At 38.7% G+C, this 20,109-nt stretch overlaps 1 long non-coding RNA gene across 1 annotated transcript in view; it reads left to right on the forward strand.

Annotated features, from left to right (window-relative positions):
- Nucleotides 1-1,634, forward strand: part of LOC127431793 (uncharacterized) — a 70,377-nt gene extending 68,743 nt beyond the window's left edge. The window contains exons 3-4 of the long non-coding RNA XR_007895652.1: nt 1-1,380; nt 1,505-1,634. The exon at nt 1-1,380 is cut by the window's left edge and continues 367 nt beyond it. This is a non-coding gene — a long non-coding RNA (uncharacterized LOC127431793). The remainder of the gene's footprint in view (nt 1,381-1,504) is intronic.
- Nucleotides 1,635-20,109: the final 18,475 nt, after the last annotated feature.

The raw sequence follows: 20,109 nt of genomic DNA on the forward strand, positions 1-20,109 counted from the left end.
TGAAGAGAAAACTGTGATTTTGATCTTTGGACGAACTGTAAGCAGTATGGCTACAGAGGTCGGGCTGGGTCCCTGGGCTGGAAACGTGCAAAATCAAGTCAAAAACCTAGGTGTAGTTTTTGATTCATCACTGAAATTTGATAAACAGATAAAAGCAGTAGTGGAGAGTTTTTTTTAATTTTTTTTAATTTTTTTTTTTAGGATTATTTCCAAACTTAAACTGATTCTCTCTATGATTTAGAAATGTTTTAGAAAAGGATATTCATGCTCTTATCTCTTCGTGGTTGGATTATTGTAATGTTATTTATAATGCGATATGTCAGGCATCTATCTCAAGACTTCAGCTGGTACATAATGCTGCAGCGAGGCTACTCTTGAATGCTAAAAAGAGAGACCATGTTATGGCATTATTACTCACTCTTCACTGGCTACCTGTCCAGTACCAGGACCAGTTTAAGGTTTTAGTTTATGTTTTTAAGGCTGTTCATGGTATGGCACCAGATTATGTTAGAGAACTGATTAAACCATGTTATTCGGGTAGGAAACTACGATAAACCAATAAATTGCTTCTAAATATTCCTAGGATGCGTCTTAAGCAAAAAGGTGATCGTGCATTCTCAGTTGCTGGTCCAAGGTTATGGAATAGTTTACCTGGGGAAATTAGAGCCACTACATCCATTGCTGTTTTTAAATGTCGCTTAATATCTTATCTGCTTTCTATGGCTTTCAATTAGAGGTCTTCATGGGTCCACCCTAACCCGAGGACCCAAGACCCGACCCGGGACCCGTATGGGTTCGGATCCATGTTTTATACGGTCAGCTGTGTCCGGGTTGGGTTCCATTCTATTGCTGTGGGTCCCGGGTCTGTTTAACATTATGTGTAATACCCGAGTCGATCCAAGAAGACCCGACCATAATCAGACTGCGCTGATGATGATGGTGTTGTGTGTGTTGCAACTTGCAACATTAATAAGGAAATAAGGTGAAAAACGGAGTGGAGCCACAATGAGCTGAGTGACATCAGAGGCAGAGAAGAGTCAAGGCACATGATAGAAAATTAGTAATGCTAACGTTAGCAGCCGTGGCAATGAATGAGCAATTGTTATTATAGTGCAAAAGGGCAAACAGTCTAAGTTATCTTATGCAAGATACAAAAAAACTGCAAAGCTGATTCTAAACAAGTCACGTTTGTCATCCGTCACCGTGACAGCAAGTATACTTTTGAAGCTGAAATAATGAGTGGATTAGTTATGCTGTTTCAATCAGTAAGAGAGGAATCACAGAAAACCTGGATGTATTTTACCAACTTTCTTGGCAAGGAGGATGGATTAAATGCGTCACGGCCAGGCACAGGGGAGAAGGCTACTAACGTTTCATTAGGTAAGACACAAAGTTTTGTTTTCACAACTTGTAATTTAACTATTAACTAATTTAATAGTAATCAGCTGTGAAATCGGTGTCGATCGGGTTTATAAAATATGCATTCCTCTTTCCTGTATTACAGCATGAACAGCTGAAATAGCTTTTGGCGCCACTCTGTGGCCATTATACCTGGAAAATGGAGCTCACACATGCACAATCACCCAATAACACTTACCGCTTTGTCCACTGGGGGCAGTGTTAAGAATTTCGGTAAGCACAGACCGATTTTAGCTAAAGAAAATTCAACCTACTGTTTCTGTTTCACTGTGAGATCAGTCTGGGGCACGTGTGAGTAGAAGTGAGTAGTATTTTTAGTAAATTATGTAATACAGTCAGTAGGAATACATTTTTATTACACATAAGCCCTAAGCCATTCTCCAACCCTAAACCTAACCGTCAGTGGAGTAAAAATTTATTTTTGAGCAAAACTATAACCTCCGAATCATGCTCATCGTTGTTTATATATTTGCGATTACTTTCTGGTTCCCATGTGACCAGACCCATGTCTCGGAGTTTGCTAGTGCAATGCAGATTTAGTAGCAGTTGTGGGAAAATGTGATCATGGTTGAAACGATGCAAAAATGTCTGATGGGGATGGCACTTGTCAATTCTGCAGTGTGGGGTTGATTTCAGGGTACATACACTTTCGGAAGCAAATTCCTTGAAATTTCCTAAAGCAAGGATACTATGGGTGGTTGCCAGGGTGCTGCTATCCAGTCGCTAGGGTGCTCTGGGTGGTTGCTACTGTAGGTGGCTGCATACTGGCCCAAGTCACAAGACTTCACCCCTAAGTGGCTATGATATTCTTGTCCAATATACTGTATATGCCCTTTTCAACATATATAAATCTAAGGGATCATTCAGACTGAAAGCGTTCTTGCATAAAAAATGCTAAACACAGCACAGAAAAATTTTATAGAATGCAGGTGTCTTGAAGCACATTTTTAAAATGTAAAATTTTTAAAGATGACACGGTGCCTTAAAAAACAGGAAAAACAGAGACGCTGTGCAGCGGTAAAAGATGTCCATCTAGAGCATGTTGACATCGAAAACAAATGAAAAAGCACAGATGGACACAAAATGTGAAATAAAAATTTGTCCCCCCGTCTGTTTGTTTTTGTGTGCCAAAAAACATTAAGTCCAATTGCTTAGAAAAGTAATAGCACACCTCTCCTCAACAAGCTACACAATTTGAGTTTACATTCATGTCCATAGCACAAACAATGCTGGACAAAATGTGCCAAACTTTGTTCAAATCCTTAACATCACAATGAGCAAAAACAATGGTGATGCTTACCTTAGCAAACACCTCTAATAACAATTACGTAGGCAAGTTTTATAATTGGGGACTAGGTCCTCAAGGATATGGATGAATTGTGCAGTGTTCTTACATGAACTCTCACCTTTGTTGTTTTCAGTCTCATGTTTCTTTCGATTTGAATGTTTTACATAAATGAGTTAAGGGATACTATGCAAATAATGAAGTAATGTGAATCAGAAACTTCCCTGCAGACACTTAACACATCACCTGACTGAAAGCACAACACTCTCCTCATGTGGAGGTTAGGGATTGTCGAGCATCTCATTCAAACTGCATTGAAAAGTAGTGCCATTTTTTTTTTTTTTCAACTTATTCCACCAAGTCAGCATTTTTCTGTGCTATATTACTTCACCGCTACAAAATTATGAAGAACCCTAGCAAAAAGTAGAGAAATGCTTCCTGTGGTTGTATTCTAATATATCAGTAAAACATATCTCAAAGTAAAGGAAGTTCTCTTTGGCCAAAAAGCTTCCTCGTGCTAAACCTGTCTGCAGATATTTCTCTCAAAGAGATTAACCCAGCGTACCTTTCATTTCATAATAGTAAACCCAACAGACTGTCACAGAACAGCGGTTTCAACGCTCTCTTCTACCATGGTGAGAACAGCAACTGTGTTTGTTTGTGTTGTAAGTGTAGTAACAGTGTCAGTTTCTAAGAATCCACAGCTCTATAGCTCTAAGAGTGAGCCTCAGTCACACCTAAATAGAGCTGCGGTTTTTGTGTCTCCATCTGAATGTCCTTGATAAAACACACTTTGAAAGTGGTGTGTGTACAGATCAGCACATCAGCCATGCTGTCAGCTGATGCACAGTTGCCTGTGTCACAAACAGATGTAATCAGTAATCAGGGCTGTGATAAGATGTGGAGATAGACTTCTTTGGAGCTCTGCCAGAACATCAACTCATTTCACATTGCTGTTGAGCAATGACATAATTTAAATTGTGCAATAAATAATGTCAAACAAGGTTTTTGCATTATCTGAAGAAAATGTAAGCGGTTGCTAAGGTGTTTTGGATGGTTGCCAAGGTTTTGTCATGCTCTTTATTGTCATTGTACAGGTACAATGAAATTATTCATAGTAATATTGCTATGAGATTGCTAAGGTTTTCTGAATGGTTTTTAGCACGTTGTTATGTGGTTGCTAAAGTGTTCTGAGTGGTTGCCAGGGTGTTGATATACAGTTGCTAAGTTGTTCCAGATGCTTGCTAGGGTGTCGCTAGGTGGTTGCTATGGTATTGCTATGAGGTTGCTTCAGTGCTCTAAATGGTTGCTAGGGTGTTACTAGGTGGTTTCAGTGGTGTTCTAAGTGGTTGCCAGGTTTTCGCTACTGTATGTGATTGCTTCTGTGCTCTGAGTGGTTGTTAGGGCATTGCTAGGTGGCTGCTGGGGTGTTCTGGGTGGTTGCCAGGGTATTGTTATGTGACTTCTTCAGTAATCACTTGATTACTTTTGCTTTGGTACTCTGAGTGTTTGTAAGGGTGTTGCTAGGGTGCTCTGGGTGATTGTCAGGTTGTTGCTATGTGGTTGCATTTGTGCTCTGATTAGTTGTTAGGGTGTTGCTATGGTGTTCTGGTTGGTTGCCAAATTTTTGCTTACTGGTTGCTCAGGTGTTGCTAAGGGGTTGTTAGGGTGTTCTGAGTGGTTTCCAGGGTGTTGCTAGGGGGTTGTAATGGTGTTCTGAGTGGTTGTTAGGGTGTTCTGAGTGGTTGCTAGGGCGTTCTTTTTGGTTGTCAGGTTGTTGATATAGGGTTGCTAAGGTGTCTGAGTGGTGGCTAGGGTGATGCTAGGGTGTTCTGGTTGTTTGGCAGGCTGTTGCTATAGGGGTTCTTAGGTATTTTGAGTGGTTGCCATATTGCTTCAGTGCTCTTGAGTGTATGCTAGGTGGTTGCTTTAGTGCTCTGAGTGTTTGTAAGGGTGTTGTTAGGGTGTTCTGGGTGGTTGCCAGGTTGTTGCTATGTGGTTGCTTTTGTGCTCTGATTGGTAGTTATGGTGTTGCTATGGTGTTCTGGTTGGTTGCCAAATTGTTGCAATATGGTTGCTTAGTGGTTGCTATTCGGTTACCAGGGTGTTCTGATTGGTTGCCAGGGTGTTGCTAGGGGGTTGTTATGGTGTTCTGACTGGTTGTTAGGGTGTTGCTAGGTGGTTTCTAGGGTGTTCTGAGTGGTTGCTAGGGTATTCCTGCAGGGTTATGTGTGTGTGACGAGGAGGAGGGCGTGGCTGGGCTGTTCAGCCGGTTCCCACCTCCTCCTTGCCCATGCTGTGAAGCACGTTACATTGGTGCCAAACCCGGGAAGGAGGAGGGATGCGCTGTCGGAGAGCCCTCGCCGCTGTTGGAGAGTCGCGATGCTGAGGAGGTATGGTACAGTGGTACTGGAGCGGTTCGCCAGGGGGCGGAGGAGCTCATTGCCGGCCACCTGGAGTGGAGGAGCCGCTGCCAGGGGAGGAGGAGCTCGCTGCCGGCTGCCAGGAGGAGGAGAAGCCACTGTCTCTCCCTCTTGCTCTTTCTCTCTCCCCGCTCCCTCATCTCTCTCTGTTTCCCAGGAGGCGGGGAAGGCCGGCTGGAGGAAGGACGGCCGAAAGGGCAAAACCTCCCCTTCAGGAAGGAAGGGGGGGAGTAAGTCAGGCCGGAGGTCTCCCTGGACTGAATCTGTTGATGGAGGAGTGTGACAAGGAGGAGGGTGCGGCCGAGCCGTGATGACGATGATGCACGCCTGGCGCGGAGAGAGATAAGGAGCGGCGGGTCACCAGTTCAAGAGAGAGAAAGAGACGCACGTGTTGTGTGTGTGCATCTTTATTTTGTTTATGTTGGAAAGCAGTTTATATTTTATTTCCAAAAGCAGAACTGTCTACATAAGAGTGTGTTGCGGCAAACTGTAATTGCAATGCACCACCCCCTTTGAACTTAATGCATTCTAAACTCTAGTATGTAGGTGCCTTGAAGTTTAACATGGGTTATGGGTTAGTACAAATCCCTAACCCTAAGTATGAGCAATATTAGTAGTGATGCTTGCGTTAGCAAACACCACCAACGAGCTAAAGAGGAGGCTTATTTCATGCAGCAGAATCCGCAAGGTCAATCAGAAACAGTCATATTGTGTTCCTGATATTGTACCATATTGTTGATAAAGTGCACTACAGGTGTGAGTGACAGATTATGCAGAACTCTACACAGTTCATAGTGTGGAGTTTCACACTAGCCAAATTTTTGGCATTGCAAGTTGCAAGGCACAATTCAAAGACTTTTAGAGTAATAGAAAATCTGCAATGCTTTTCTTTTAGAGGATATGTAAGAGAACACTGTGGCTGTGTTCTCATGTCTGTTGTCCTTCAGTATTTTGGCTAAGCCAGATGCCCATGTGGCTCTTTTGGAGGTGAGAAAGACAGAGAAAGTGTGAACCAGAGGGAGTTTTGGGTGATTATGCGGGGTGGGGTGGGGGGTACAGGCTGCACTGTCTCTTTTCTCTCCTGCTGTCACTTACTGTATGAAAGCCTCAGAATTGTTATTATAATTTTTTTTATTTTTTATAAGTGAGAACACGGCTAATATTAGAAGGGCAGAGTTGCACATCTCAGAGCCTGTCTGAAGAGAAGCCAGCTGTGGTTTGAGTCTGTTCAACAGGGACTTACCCTGCCAGATAAACTGGACGTAGGTGTTAATCAAAGAAGCCTTCAAGCTGATTTAAATTACATGAAGAAAACTAGTGTTAATTAGTGGAATGGGTGCTCAGTTTCAACCACTGAGAGAAAGGAAATCAAAGGTGGTTCTGTGAGATCAGCTGATTAGATGGTTTTGGTAGAAGCTGAGACTTAATCATTCAGGAAGTTGAATCTTATAGAAAGTAGCACAAAAATAAGAAAAACCCAACTGGGAATCCCCAAACTTTCAGTGAGTGGGTTGAATACATTGATCATGAAATAACCTCTACTTTTCATGGGGGCTCCAAAATATTCATATAAAAGACAACATTTCTTTCCTACCCCTCACACAGATTTTTGTATCCCTTAATAGGTTTGTTGGGAGTTGTATTTTTCTGGTATAACTGATAATGTTACATCTGTAGGAGTGCTCTCCAAGTGCTGGCTTTTATTCATACAACTCAGAAAATTAACAGAAGAACAAACCAAACATCCATACAGGTTTAACAACTGACCAAGACAGAAAGAACAGGAGGACAATATATACACAGACAAGGGAAACGCATGACAAAGACAACCAATGACAAGACTAAACTGATAACAAGATAACAAGATTACTAAACAGGAACCAAAGACAGAACAGAACTGATAACAAGTTAACAAGACAATAAACCAATGAAAACAAGACACATGAACATGAGGGAAACAGGATATCACAAGACTAGACAAGGAAAACACAGAACTACAAACTAAAAGTCTTAAATACACCTAGCGATCTCTAGTGGCCGCTAGGGCAAATGTCCCAAGTGTAATGGATAACTTTCTACCTACATGCACCAAAAGTAGCTTTAGCAACTACATCACACTTAAAAATGTCTGCATGTCATTGCATTAGAAAACAAAATATCAAACCACGTACATATTGCAAAAATTAGTTCTAAGAAAAGGTATAATTTGTTTGCAGATGCCACTGACATTTTGTTATCCAATGCAGGTTTATTCATATATTTTTAAGAGTGGCTAAAATGTCCAAACACTTTTTGGCCCCACTTTATGTGATTATATGGTTTGGAGAGAGTTTCCAAAGTTTATCCAACTTAAAAGCAACAGAGTTCATGATGGAGACCTTTTATTCCCACTCTTTTTTATATTCATCACTAAACACTTCCAAACTTGTAAAAGTGCAAGCAAACACAAGGGTCTTGGAAGCCAGAAGTATGCGCTTGTGTGTGTTCGGCAGTCTGCCCTCGTGCCGTTCTGTGGTTTTGTGGAACACCTGTGGCTTCAGAGTTACGTAGCACTGAGGCTCTGTGACGTTAGCACTTCTGCCTCCCATTCTTTCCTCACTAAAGGCTGAAAAACCAAGATCATAAAGCAGCCTTAAATTGGTTACTACCGCTGCCGCTCTGTCTGTCTCTTTGAATCTGAATTGTTGTTGTAGACTTGACAATCCATGAGAGAGTGGCAAAAATTCACACAAATGACATGTTGTTGCCCAGAACCACACCCACACAAACACACTCACTACCAAAAGGTCAATGAGTGCATTTGTATCATCTTGACACTGCAAACAAAGGGGAAAGGCATCTTTATTACAACTAAATACTATGTATTAGGGCTGTCAATTTAAAGGAATAGTTCACTCAAAAATAAAAATGATCTCATCATTTACTCACCCTCATGCCATCCCAGATGTGTATGACTTTCTTTCTTCTGCAGGACACAAATGAAGATTTTTAGAAGAATATCTCAGCTCTGTAGGTCTATACAATGCAGGTGAATGGTGACCAAAATGTCGAAGCTCCAGTAAGCAAATAAAAACAGTATAAAAGTTATCCATAAAATTCCAGTGGTTTAATCCATGTCTTCTGAAGCAATCCAATCTGTTTTGGTTGACAACAGATAAAAATAAAACAAATTTTTCATATATTTCTATAAATCTTGACATCAGTAGTCTCCTTGGCGATCATGATTTTAAGCTTGATTACACTTTCTGGTGCCATCTCGTGCTCTGTGCAAGTGTCAAAAACTAAGAAGTGTAATTGAGCTTGAAATCATGATCGTGCCTGGAGACTGCAATGGCAAAATGTACAGTGAAAAAGGAGTTGCATTTTGGTCTGTTCTCACTCAAAACCGACTGGATTGCTTCAGAAGACATGGATTAAACCACTGGAGTCTTATGAATTACCTTCACTTTCACCCACACCCCTCGTCTAACTGGGCAGTGTGGGGGAACTGGTTTGCTCATTTCCAATGCATGGAAATTCATTCCGCTCTCATCTCTCTGTAATAACACAACTTTTGAAAATCATGCTATTACTGCCACTAATCCAGCAAAAATTTACTTTTTGGTCATCTATCGTCCCCCAGGTCAACTAGGCAACTTTACTGAAGAGCTAGATGTATTGCTGTCCTCATTTCCTGAGGATGGCACACCGCTGGTGGTCCTTGGGGACTTTAACATCCACCTGGACAAACCTCAAGTAGCTGACTTTCTAGCTCTTCTTACTTCATTTGACCTTACAAGACTGGACACCCCAGCAACTCACAGAGCAGGGAAACAACTAGATCTCATCCTTACATGTAATTGTATCACCACTAATCCCCTTATTACTCCTCAACATATCCCTGACCATTTCTTCATCCAGTTTTCTCTCACTCTCCTTTCTTCTTTACATCTCACTCCACCTAAGGTCTCCTTCCACCACAACCTTCGCTCTCTCACCCACTCGCTTCTCTTCCATAGTCTCTGCATCCCTTCCCTCCACTATTCATTTATCTTTACTTGATTTAAATGAAGCTAAAAATGCTCTTTGCTCAACATTAACTTCTTGTTTTGATAGTGTTAGCACGTGCCACACCCTCCAGCCCATGGCTGTCAGAGACACTTCGTGAACACCGCACCGAGCTGAGGGCTGTGGAGAGAAAGTGGCGCAAATCAAAAGACCCTGTGGACCTGAGCAAGTACAATCACTTCTCTCCTCTTTTTCCACCAGCATTTCTAGTGCTAAAATTGATTAATACCAGAATAAGATCAGTAACTCTTCAGATTCACGTAAACTATTTTCAAATTTCTCATCTTTTCTCTATCCTCCCCCACAATATCCTACTACTTCTCTAACTGCTGATGACTTTGCCACGCTCCTGGTCCAAGCTCTGGTCATTTCAAGACTGGACTATTGTAATGCTTTGTTGGCTGGCCACAGTAGAATGCAGCAGCGCATCTGGTCTTCAATCAGCCAAAAAGGGCTCATGCCACCCCACTGTTGATTTAACTTCACTGGCTACCTGTAGCTGCCCGCATCAAATTCAAGACTTTGACTTTGGCCTTTAGAACAGCCAATGGAACCACCAAAGCATCTGCTAAATGACTAAATGTAAATGTACTTTTATACGGCCTTTATGTTCTTTTGGGAGCTTCAAATTTTTGGTCACAATTCATTTGCATTGTGTGGACCTACAGAGCTGAAATATTCTAAAAATCTTTGTTTGTGTCCTGCAGAAGAAAGAAAGTCATCCACATCTGGGATGTTATGAGGGTGTGTAAATGATAAGAGAATTAAAATTTTTGGGTGAACCTTTAAGTTTGAATTTAATGTGATTCATTTTATGAAAAATTACACATTAAAAAATAATGTAATTAATCATGCCTCCAACCCGTAAATAAATTCTGTAATATGGACTGTTTCTACCATCGGAGGAGCATCGGAGCTTGATGTTTTTGTGAATCTGTGGCAGTAGGGGGCAGTCAGCGCAACTCCAGCTATACAGGCAACGCACCTCTTCAATGAGAGCAGGCATTTGGTTGTTTTTATTTTTTGCTTTTCCTTTTGTGTCTTTTAACTTGTACGTCTATGTACAGGTGGTTTCATTGTTACCTTAGTCTGTAATTATATGTTTTCATAGATATTTTTGTTGTATGGTGGCAGAATTTGATTAAAGATTTTTTTTAATTAAATAGCGCAGACAGAAATAGGCCAATAATAAAATTATATTTAGTGATATGAAAATAAAACAAAAGATATTTTGACTTTTTGTATAGTCTAAGTGCTTTACTTTTCTGTTAACACATATTTATATGATGTAATGTGTAGGAATTATCTGAATTATGATATTTATTGTGTATTATAATTATTGTTATTATTAAACTGTATACTAGATTTTTTTTATTTAAGGGGCCTTTCTCAGTAAATATTGATATGCGCTTAATTTGATGAATTAATCATCATATTATGTAATTCATTTGATTAAAAATTGACAGCCCTACTTTATACTATACTGTAAAGTTGTCAAAATCATCCTTTAAGTGGTGGAACTACTGTTCTGGATTAATTAATTTCTAGTTATGTGTTATTAAAATATTTTCCTGTAATTTGTTTATAGTCCCTTTCTGGTATTTTTGCACATATCATATGTAAGTTACAGATTTACCAGCTTTACATGGTCATAAGAAGAGTTGGAAAATTGGATATAACTTTGCACATACAAGGTTAGTATTTTAACTAATATACAATGTTTAAGTCTACAATGTTGGCTATACTTTCTAGACAGTGTGTATTTATTAATAATTTTGTATATTATTATAAAAACACTTAATATTCTGATTCAGTGTCTTACCTCACTTCTCTTTTAAGCACATTACTGTCTGTAGACATGTTTTTGCTTGGCCCGGTGGAATAAATGCTCATGTGTTTCCTCTTTTCTTAAACATGAAAAAAATAAATAAATGTCTCATTCAATGTTGAACTATGAACAGATTGAACGATTGTGTCTTTGTCTTCAGCATTGGTGGTTCTAAGTCTTTGTTTGTTTGTTTCCATGAGTTAGCAATTATTGAGGTTGTGGGTCATAATCACGTGCCAGTTACAGGGACTGAATGAGTGACTCTCTTCACTGTGAAAGAGCAGCTCTGTGAGCAAAGGAAGGAGGGATGGAGAAGGGGGAAGACTGGGAGACGAGGGGTCTTCCACCATTACAGCAAACAAGAGAAGCCTGTCTGTTTTAGACTAGGAAACATACAAACCCCTCACATACCCTGTACTGTAATTTTTAATTATGGCCCTTACAGGAAAGGTCTTTATTACATGATCTTTAAATGGTATTACAGTAAAACATATTGACAGTAGAACATCTCAAAATACATCTATGTTGACTCAATGTGCACATAAATGTTGCTGCATTTGAAATTTAGGCCATTAATATAAAAATATGATCAAAATGGTTAGACATGCTCCCATGCTAAAGGAATAGTTCACTCAAAAATAAAAATTCTGTAATCATTTACTCACCCTCATGTTGTTTCAAACCCATTTGACTTTCTTTCTTCTGTGGAACACAAGAGGATTTTAAAAAGTTGTCCATAGAGCTAGTCAGCTATACTCCAAAAAATTCATATGGGTTTGGAATGAGATGAGAGTGAGTAAATGATGATACAATTTTCATTTATGTAAATTTTCTTCAAAACTACTCCTTTAAAAGACAATTTTACAATAAACCTTACATTGTTTCTGGGCTCTAAAACTCTGGAGGAAGTAGTTTAGAAAATATCACATATATTGCAAGCATGAAACTAAATATTTTTAAAATAGCGGAATAGTTCACTGAAGAGCAACAGGATGTATGGACAGTGGCAGTTAGAGCTCACATGTACATTTGGATAAGAGAGCTCACTGCACCACTTCTTATTGTTCATTGTATAAAACAGGAAATCAAACAGCTGATGAATTTGTGGGTTGATGTAACCTCTGCTATAGTTTAAGACTGCCCTTCCACACACACACACACACACACACGCACGCACGCACGCAAATACACACAGCAAAGAAACAGTAGCAAGTCAACAATGACATCATTGTAGAAGCTCCTAGGATAAGAGCATGCTTACACACTCAAACACACTCTCTCTCACACACACAATCACACACAATAGCTTCCGGCAGGCCTTGTTGGGCATCCTGCCCTGAGTTTGTTGTAAATTTGCTGTGTGTCTTCGCAGGAAGTTGTCGCTGTTTGCTGACATACACACACAGCTGCTGTATAGTTCTTTCAGACACACACACACACACACACACACACACATGTTGGTGCGGCTATCCTTATGTGGACTCTCCATATACATAATGATTTTTATACTGTACGAACTATAAATTCCCCTATCCCTAACCCTAAACCTCACAAAAAACGTTCTGCATTTTTAGATTTTCAAAAAAACATCGTTTAATATGTTTTTTAAGCAATTTGAATTATGGGGACACTAGAAATGTCCTCATAAACCACATTTATAGCATAATACCCTTGTAATTACCAGTTTGTAGCCTAAAAAATGTCCTCATAAACCACCCAAACCCACCCTCACACACACACACACACACACACACACACACACACACACACACACACACACACACACGTCATTATTCCAAACCATCATCCATTTCCTCAGAAAGTTTTGAGCACAATAAAAAGAGCTTAAAGTGTTCCACTTTTAATATAACTAAACTTGAAACTGTTGGTCCTGATGCATCACGTGATTCTTGCAGATAACTGTATCTTCACAAAAATGGTCCAAAGTTTGCCTGTTTACAACATGATTAACATGGTTAGAACCTGACACTGTAATTATCAGTGATTATCTACCGGTGCGGACACTTGTCCATTGTTCTCCCAGTGGCAGATATAGGCATGGGCGACATGGGCAGCATCTTGTGGGGGGGCAGCACGTGGCACAAAAAATAACAAACTGCATTGAAGGTAATTAAGGGAGCAGAATATTGTTAAATATAGGCCTATAACTATCAAATTATAAATTATACTTTTTTTAACAATCATATCTAAATAAGAGTTACAGCATTAAACTTTAACACAAAATATCATCATTGATCACTGATCTTTGCCTCAGTTCACTCAATTCTTGCCTATTGCGTTTCACAAAAACAGCTGTAACACACTACACCGCTACTTATTTGGAAATGTGGGTTGTTACTGTAAAAGCTAGACTATTAGGAAAACAGTCTAACTACTGTCACACTACTCAAAAATGCATTAGTAGCAATGTTGCTTCTTTTAGTTAGTTACATCCTAATATTAATGATTTGGTGTAAATGGACAATAAAAATGGTCCGAGGACTGATCCCCATGGAACTCCAGTGGGAAGTTAGTTTAGACCTTTTCCAAAAGTTCTGGTAGGTTATATTTTGAAGATAGGATGTAAACCATTGTGCTATATCCAATTAAATACTCTCTTGTAACTCCAGTGGTCAAATCCTTGCTCTGTTTAAGCTTTGAAGGATTAAGTTATGTAGTTTTCTGTAGCGTCTTTGCTTAAAGCTCTTGTAATGTGTACAAGAGTCACAAATATCTTGCTAAAGGAACATTTTGAGAGAAAATTGCTGTGTGGATGAATGTACAATACAGCAAGTACCTATTTATCTCTGCATGTTCGGGGAAATCTACATCCAGTTTTAAAGAGAAAGGGCTCAGAGTCCTCATGTTTGACCCTTGCCATCTCACACACTCACGTGTATATGATCCATGTGAACTCAGCTGTTGACATGCTGCATTCTTGGAACCTGTGAACTTGGGAATGAGCCCTCAGGAGCCTGTCATTTGGGTCTGTGAGTTCCACGAGGTTAATATTCAATAAGTCCACACATCAGTAGAACAGAAAGGAGCGGGAGGGTAGAGTGAGAGAGATGTGGCACATTCCGAGGATTCCACACGAGCATTTCCAGTGGCCAGAGCTATGAATGGTGCTACTGAGGATAGTTAACTAATGCATGCATACACATACACACTTTCACACACTCAGGTACAGTAGTTATTGTATATCATGCGACGAACAGGTACACCACAAAATCCGACCTGGAATGGTTTGTGTGCTAAAATAGCTTTGGAAATGCCACATGCCATTGCCACAAAACACATATACACACGTTACACACATAGCATGCATACATGCATAAATTTACATAGATTTCTAACTAGATTTAAATTTACATTTAGTTATTTAACATCACGTTTACACTTGTGTGTTTCTATGCATAACATTGACAAAATCCAATCAGCATACAGTATACAATCCTTGTGCTAATCACCTAATATTCACTCAGAAAACAATAATTTCCTTGCTATATGACAAAACATATGTTGTGTTTGTGGTAAGATTCTCTACAATAATTTCTTGCTTATTTATAGTCAAATTAAACTTAATTTCATAAATATGATTTTTTAATAATAAAAAAATCTAAATGAATATTTATGAAATAAATATTTTGTTTTATTTTTTAAATGTTTTAAAATTCCTAACCCTAAGTATTAAACTTTGGCATGGCTTGTCACACACCGTTTGCGCTATGGATACGAACTATACCTAAAATCATGCGGCTTGTTGTGGAGAGGTGTGCTGTCACTTTTCTAAGCGAACAGACCTAGAAATATATATATATATATATATATATATATAAAAATCTCACCATATCTATGGACCAGAATTTAATAGTGACTTGGGGGTCGGATCTTTTTACATGTACTTGGGCTTAAGCAACCACTCAGAACACCCTAGCAACTAGATAACAATGAAACATTGAAACATTGTGGCATTGAGTTTTGCATGGCAAGCACTACTCAAATTGTCTTCAGGAAATTTAAATATCTAGTCATCATGTTGTTCTTCCTCTATGGCCAAAATCTGAATCTTGTTGTTGCAGTTATCACAAACGTTTTACATAATTCAAACTCTGAGAGCTATATTCCCATTGCATACAGATTCCATCAGTCGTGCCCTTGGGGCTGAGCCAGTAATGACAGCAGACATTAGGTAATGGAGAATCAATATGTGTGTGTTACTCTCAGCTGTGTGACAAGGCCCTCCTTGAACTCACCTCCCCTGTGTTTGCACTGTGGTCTTTTTGATGTTGACGTTGTTTATCCATAACTCCAGTGTTGCAGTGACCCACAGTGGACAGCGCAGTTCTTGGCTGGATGATTACAGGAGTCTAATGCCAAAATGGATCATCTCAATTCTCAGTGATATTGATGAGTTTCACTGGATTTTGTCTGAAGTGCATAAGATTAAAAATATATATATATCAAACCAAGTGGCATCTGCAAATAAATAATGCTAGACCAATTTCAGATCTTATATGTGTATATATATATATATATATATATATATATATATATATATATATATATATATATATATATATATACAGGTGCATCTCAATAAATTAGAATGTCGTGGAAAAGTTCATTTATTTCAGTAATTCAACTCAAATTGTGAAACTCGTGTATTAAATAAATTCAATGCACACAGACTGAAGTAGTTTAAGTCTTTGGTTCTTTTAATTGTGATGATTTTGGCTCACATTTAACAAAAACCCACCAATTCACTATCTCAAAAAATTAGAATATGGTGACATGCCAATCAGCTAATCAACTCAAAACACCTGCAAAGGTTTCCTGAGCCTTCAAAATGGTCTCTCAGTTTGGTTCACTAGGCTACACAATCATGGGGAAGACTGCTGATCTGACAGTTGTCCAGAAGACAATCATTGGCACCCTTCACAAGGAGGGTAAGCCATAAACATTCATTGCCAAAGAAGCTGGCTGTTCACAGAGTGCTGTATCCAAGCATGGTAACAGAAAGTTGAGTGGAAGGAAAAAGTGTGGAAGAAAAAGATGCACAACCAACCGAGAGAACCGCAGCCTTATGATTGTCAAGCAAAATCGATTCAAGAATTTGGGTGAACTTCACAAGGAATGGACTGAGGCTGGGGTCAAGGCATCAAGAGCCACCACACACAGACATGTCAAGGAATTTGGCTACAGTTGTCGTATCCCTCTTGTCAAGCCACTCCTGAACCACAGACAACGTCAGAGGCGTCTTACCTGGGCTAAGGAGAAGAAGAACTGGACCAGTGGTCCAAAGTCCTCTTTTCAGATGAGAGCAAGTTTTGTATTTCATTTGGAAACCAAGGTCCTAGAGTCTGGAGGAAGGGTGGAGAAGCTCATAGCCCAAGTTGCTTGAAGTCCAGTGTTAAGTTTCCACAGTCTGTGATGATTTGGGGTGCAATGTCATCTGCTGGTGTTGGCCCATTGTGTTTTTTGAAAACCAAAGTCACTGCACCCATTTACCAAGAAATTTTGGAGCACTTCATGCTTCCTTCTGCTGACCAGCTTTTTAAAGATGCTGATTTCATTTTCCAGCAGGATTTGGCACCTGCCCACACTGCCAAAAACACCAAAAGTTGGTTAAATGACCATGGTGTTGGTGTGCTTGACTGGCCAGCAAACTCACCAGACCTGAACCCCATAGAGAATTTATGGGGTATTGTCAAGAGGAAAATGAGAAACAAGAGACCAAAAAATGCAGATGAGCTGAAGGCCACTGTCAAAGAAACCTAGGCTTCCATACCACCTCAGCAGTGCCACAAACTGATCACCTCCATGCCACGCTGAATTGAGGCAGTAATTAAAGCAAAAGGAGCCCCTACCAAGTATTGAGTACATATACAGTAAATGAACATACTTTCCAGAAGGCCAACAATTCACTAAAAATGTTTTTTTTTATTGGTCTTATGATGTATTCTAATTTTTTGAGATGGTGAATTGGTGGGTTTTTGTTAAATGTGAGCCAAAATCATCACAATTAAAAGAACCAAAGACTTAAACTACTTCAGTCTGTGTGCATTGAATTTATTTAATACACGAGTTTCACAATTTGAGTTGAATTACTGAAATAAATGAACTTTTCCACGACATTCTAATTTATTGAGATGCACCTGTATATATATATTTATATATTATAGAAGCAATTATATATATATTGAAACCCAACTTCTTTTTGTGAATTGTTTTACCTGAAAAGTGTGTTTGTGCAGTTTCTTTAAAATAAATGCCAATTCTCTTATATAATACAAAGACATTCACAGTCACACATTTTAAATATGGCCAAATAAGTGTCCAAATACATTTGTGACCCACTATATATAGTAAATTGGAATTTTAAAGACAATTTTCCAAACAGATGGAATAACTCTGACCCATAACTCTCCTTTGTCGGAGGAACAAATTACAATTCCTTTAAAACTTCACTTCATTGAACTTGGCACTGGCACTAGCAAACATTGAGTGTGAAATGTTCCAAACAATGCACAATATGTTTAATTATTCCCAATGTATGTCTGCCATCTGTGAACACAAAATCCTGGTAGTAAGGCGTAAAATGACAGATGATGTAGCATACAGGAACATACTCATGATAAAAGTCAACAAAAGATTCCACATAGTGCAAAGAGACAGACCCAATTTAAGCAGATTCATGACTATGGACAACTGGGTTTTGGGCAGTTTCCCAGGTAATATGAGTTGTTTCTAGTACAGCTCAATTAAGCTGTGAATGAAGTGCCAAAAATGCTGATAGCCCAGTGTAGACAAAGGCTACATGATCCATTGTAAAGCTTCTCTGAGTAAGCTATAAGAAGATTTAGCCAGAAGATATTGTCTAATGGGGCGGCAGCTGAGGTGTGCGGTTCAGTTTAACTGACAGTTAACTCAAGTCTCAAGTGAAAATACAGCAATGAAGTTATGTTATTGCACACAAGCATGAATGTGGATCAGAAAGTGTGCAGTGCTGCAGAAATCAATACTATGCATGCTTTATGCATGTTTCATGCTAAAGAACCGCAAAACACTGCAGTTCGACTGTTTTTTCTTCACTGTGTGCACACCAGTAACCTTTGGTTGCAAAAAGATAAATCACACATACGAGTGGTTGAGGAATAAACACTGTATCTGTATAAGGCATTGAAAAAATGCTACGTAGTTAAAAAGGTCTCAGATACTTACAATATGTTGGTTAAATTGCCCTCTTAGTGAATTTCTTTGATTTCATCTATTTTTAAAATGTTATATATTTCATAATATTCTTTTATAATTATGTTTTTTATGGCCCTGCAGACACTTACCTTGACAGTTTACACAGTACAGTGCACTAACACAGGGACCAGACAATTATTTTAAATGTATTTTTTAATTAAAAAACAAAATTATATTATTATTATGGGTCATTGACAAATAAGGTTGTCTGAGGTGATAAAAATGTGAAATATATTAAAAATCTAGTTTAGAACATCTGTCAAGTTCATAGAAATTCTTCATAAATTTTGTGTCCATGTTGGCTTCATAAATTTTTTAAAAACAAGACTTTAAACATGTCAAGTGGTGTAACCATCATGTAAAAGGTATTAAAATACTTTCCTTGTTTTCTCACTCCATTTGACCAAGCAAATTGTGACATTTCATAAAAATGTAAAATAAATAAATAAATAAAATTGAAAATTGCAACTTCTCACACAGTCTCTCTGTTATCTGTTTTCTGTTTTTTTTTTTTTTTTTTTTTTTTTGGTCACATGACAAGAAAATGGTTACCTGCATGTTTGTAGCACTATCAGACTTTGATTTGGTGGACAAAAGTTTTTCAAATATTAATAATATTTTAAAATAAAATAGTTTCACTGCTATTTTTTTTAAAGAAATAATAACAAACATTATTACAAACTACTTACACTCATATTTCTTTTTTAAAGAAATTTTTTTAACAATAATTGTATTTATTAATTTATCTTTTAACTTCAGACGGTAACACCACTTCGACGTTTTTGACTTCAAGCCCCCCAAAAAATATAAAAGTAACTTTGGGATTTGAAGTTAAAAACATGTTCATCATAGTAGATGTGTATTGAAGTAATTGTTTCAATGTATTTATGAATTATTAACATAAATACAAAAAATGTGCATCAAATCATTGACCTTTTTTCTTTTGTATATGATGTGGATTATAAAACCAGATTGGTCCCACTTCATATTTAATATGAAGTTGTCTTCAATAACTATGTACTAACATTAAAATACATACATGTACTTATTGTGTAACTACATGTTGTTCTGAAAAATTCTCAAAAGCTTCACATATGGCAATTTTCCACTGAACGTTACGGTTTGACTCGACTCGACTCTGCTCGCTTTACTTTTCTGAGCTTGCTTTTCCACTGCAGTTTAGTGCCGCCTCAACATGGGTGGGATTATAGGCTGATCGTCATAGTTGCGCTGCCTCTACTGCCGTGACATCATCTTAAACGCGACACAAACATGACTGACCATAAACAATAACACGACCGCTAGCTGTTTGCTACTAGCTCATTGTGCTGCATAAACAGTTGTTGCATGGTGATTTTACACAAGTGTAACAGTTAAATTGGCCTGGTTGTTTTAGAAGCAAGCTTTCCAGTAGCTGGTCAACTAAATAAAGTGAAGCTTTCAAGCAGAATATAGAGTTAACGCAACAAAACGTACCATCCTCCATCGTGGACTCCAACAACGCCGTGGCCGAGTACAGGGCACTCTCCCTCCCATTGCTCGCCGATCTATTGCCATAGATAGCGTCCATTTAGTCGAACCACTTCCACTTTCTTCTGTTTGAACCACTCCGGCTGTTGTGGTCCTTGATGGTTCTGTAGTCACTTTTAAGTTTTTTTTAACTTTTCCCTACGCTGTTGGTAGGTCCAGTGGTAGCCGTGTGTGGCCAACAGCTGGGACACTTCCTGAAATACTTTTTCGTTTCGCGTCATTTCGTTCGTTGCTAACAAGAGGAACGTCTGCACCTCGTTTATTGACCATGGCGTGGTTTTGCACACAGCCATTTCTTTTTACAATTCGAAAGTCATGTGAAC

The sequence above is a fragment of the Myxocyprinus asiaticus genome, chromosome 41, assembly GCF_019703515.2.
Source record: "Myxocyprinus asiaticus isolate MX2 ecotype Aquarium Trade chromosome 41, UBuf_Myxa_2, whole genome shotgun sequence".
NCBI classification, from domain to species: Eukaryota; Metazoa; Chordata; class Actinopteri; order Cypriniformes; family Catostomidae; genus Myxocyprinus; species Myxocyprinus asiaticus.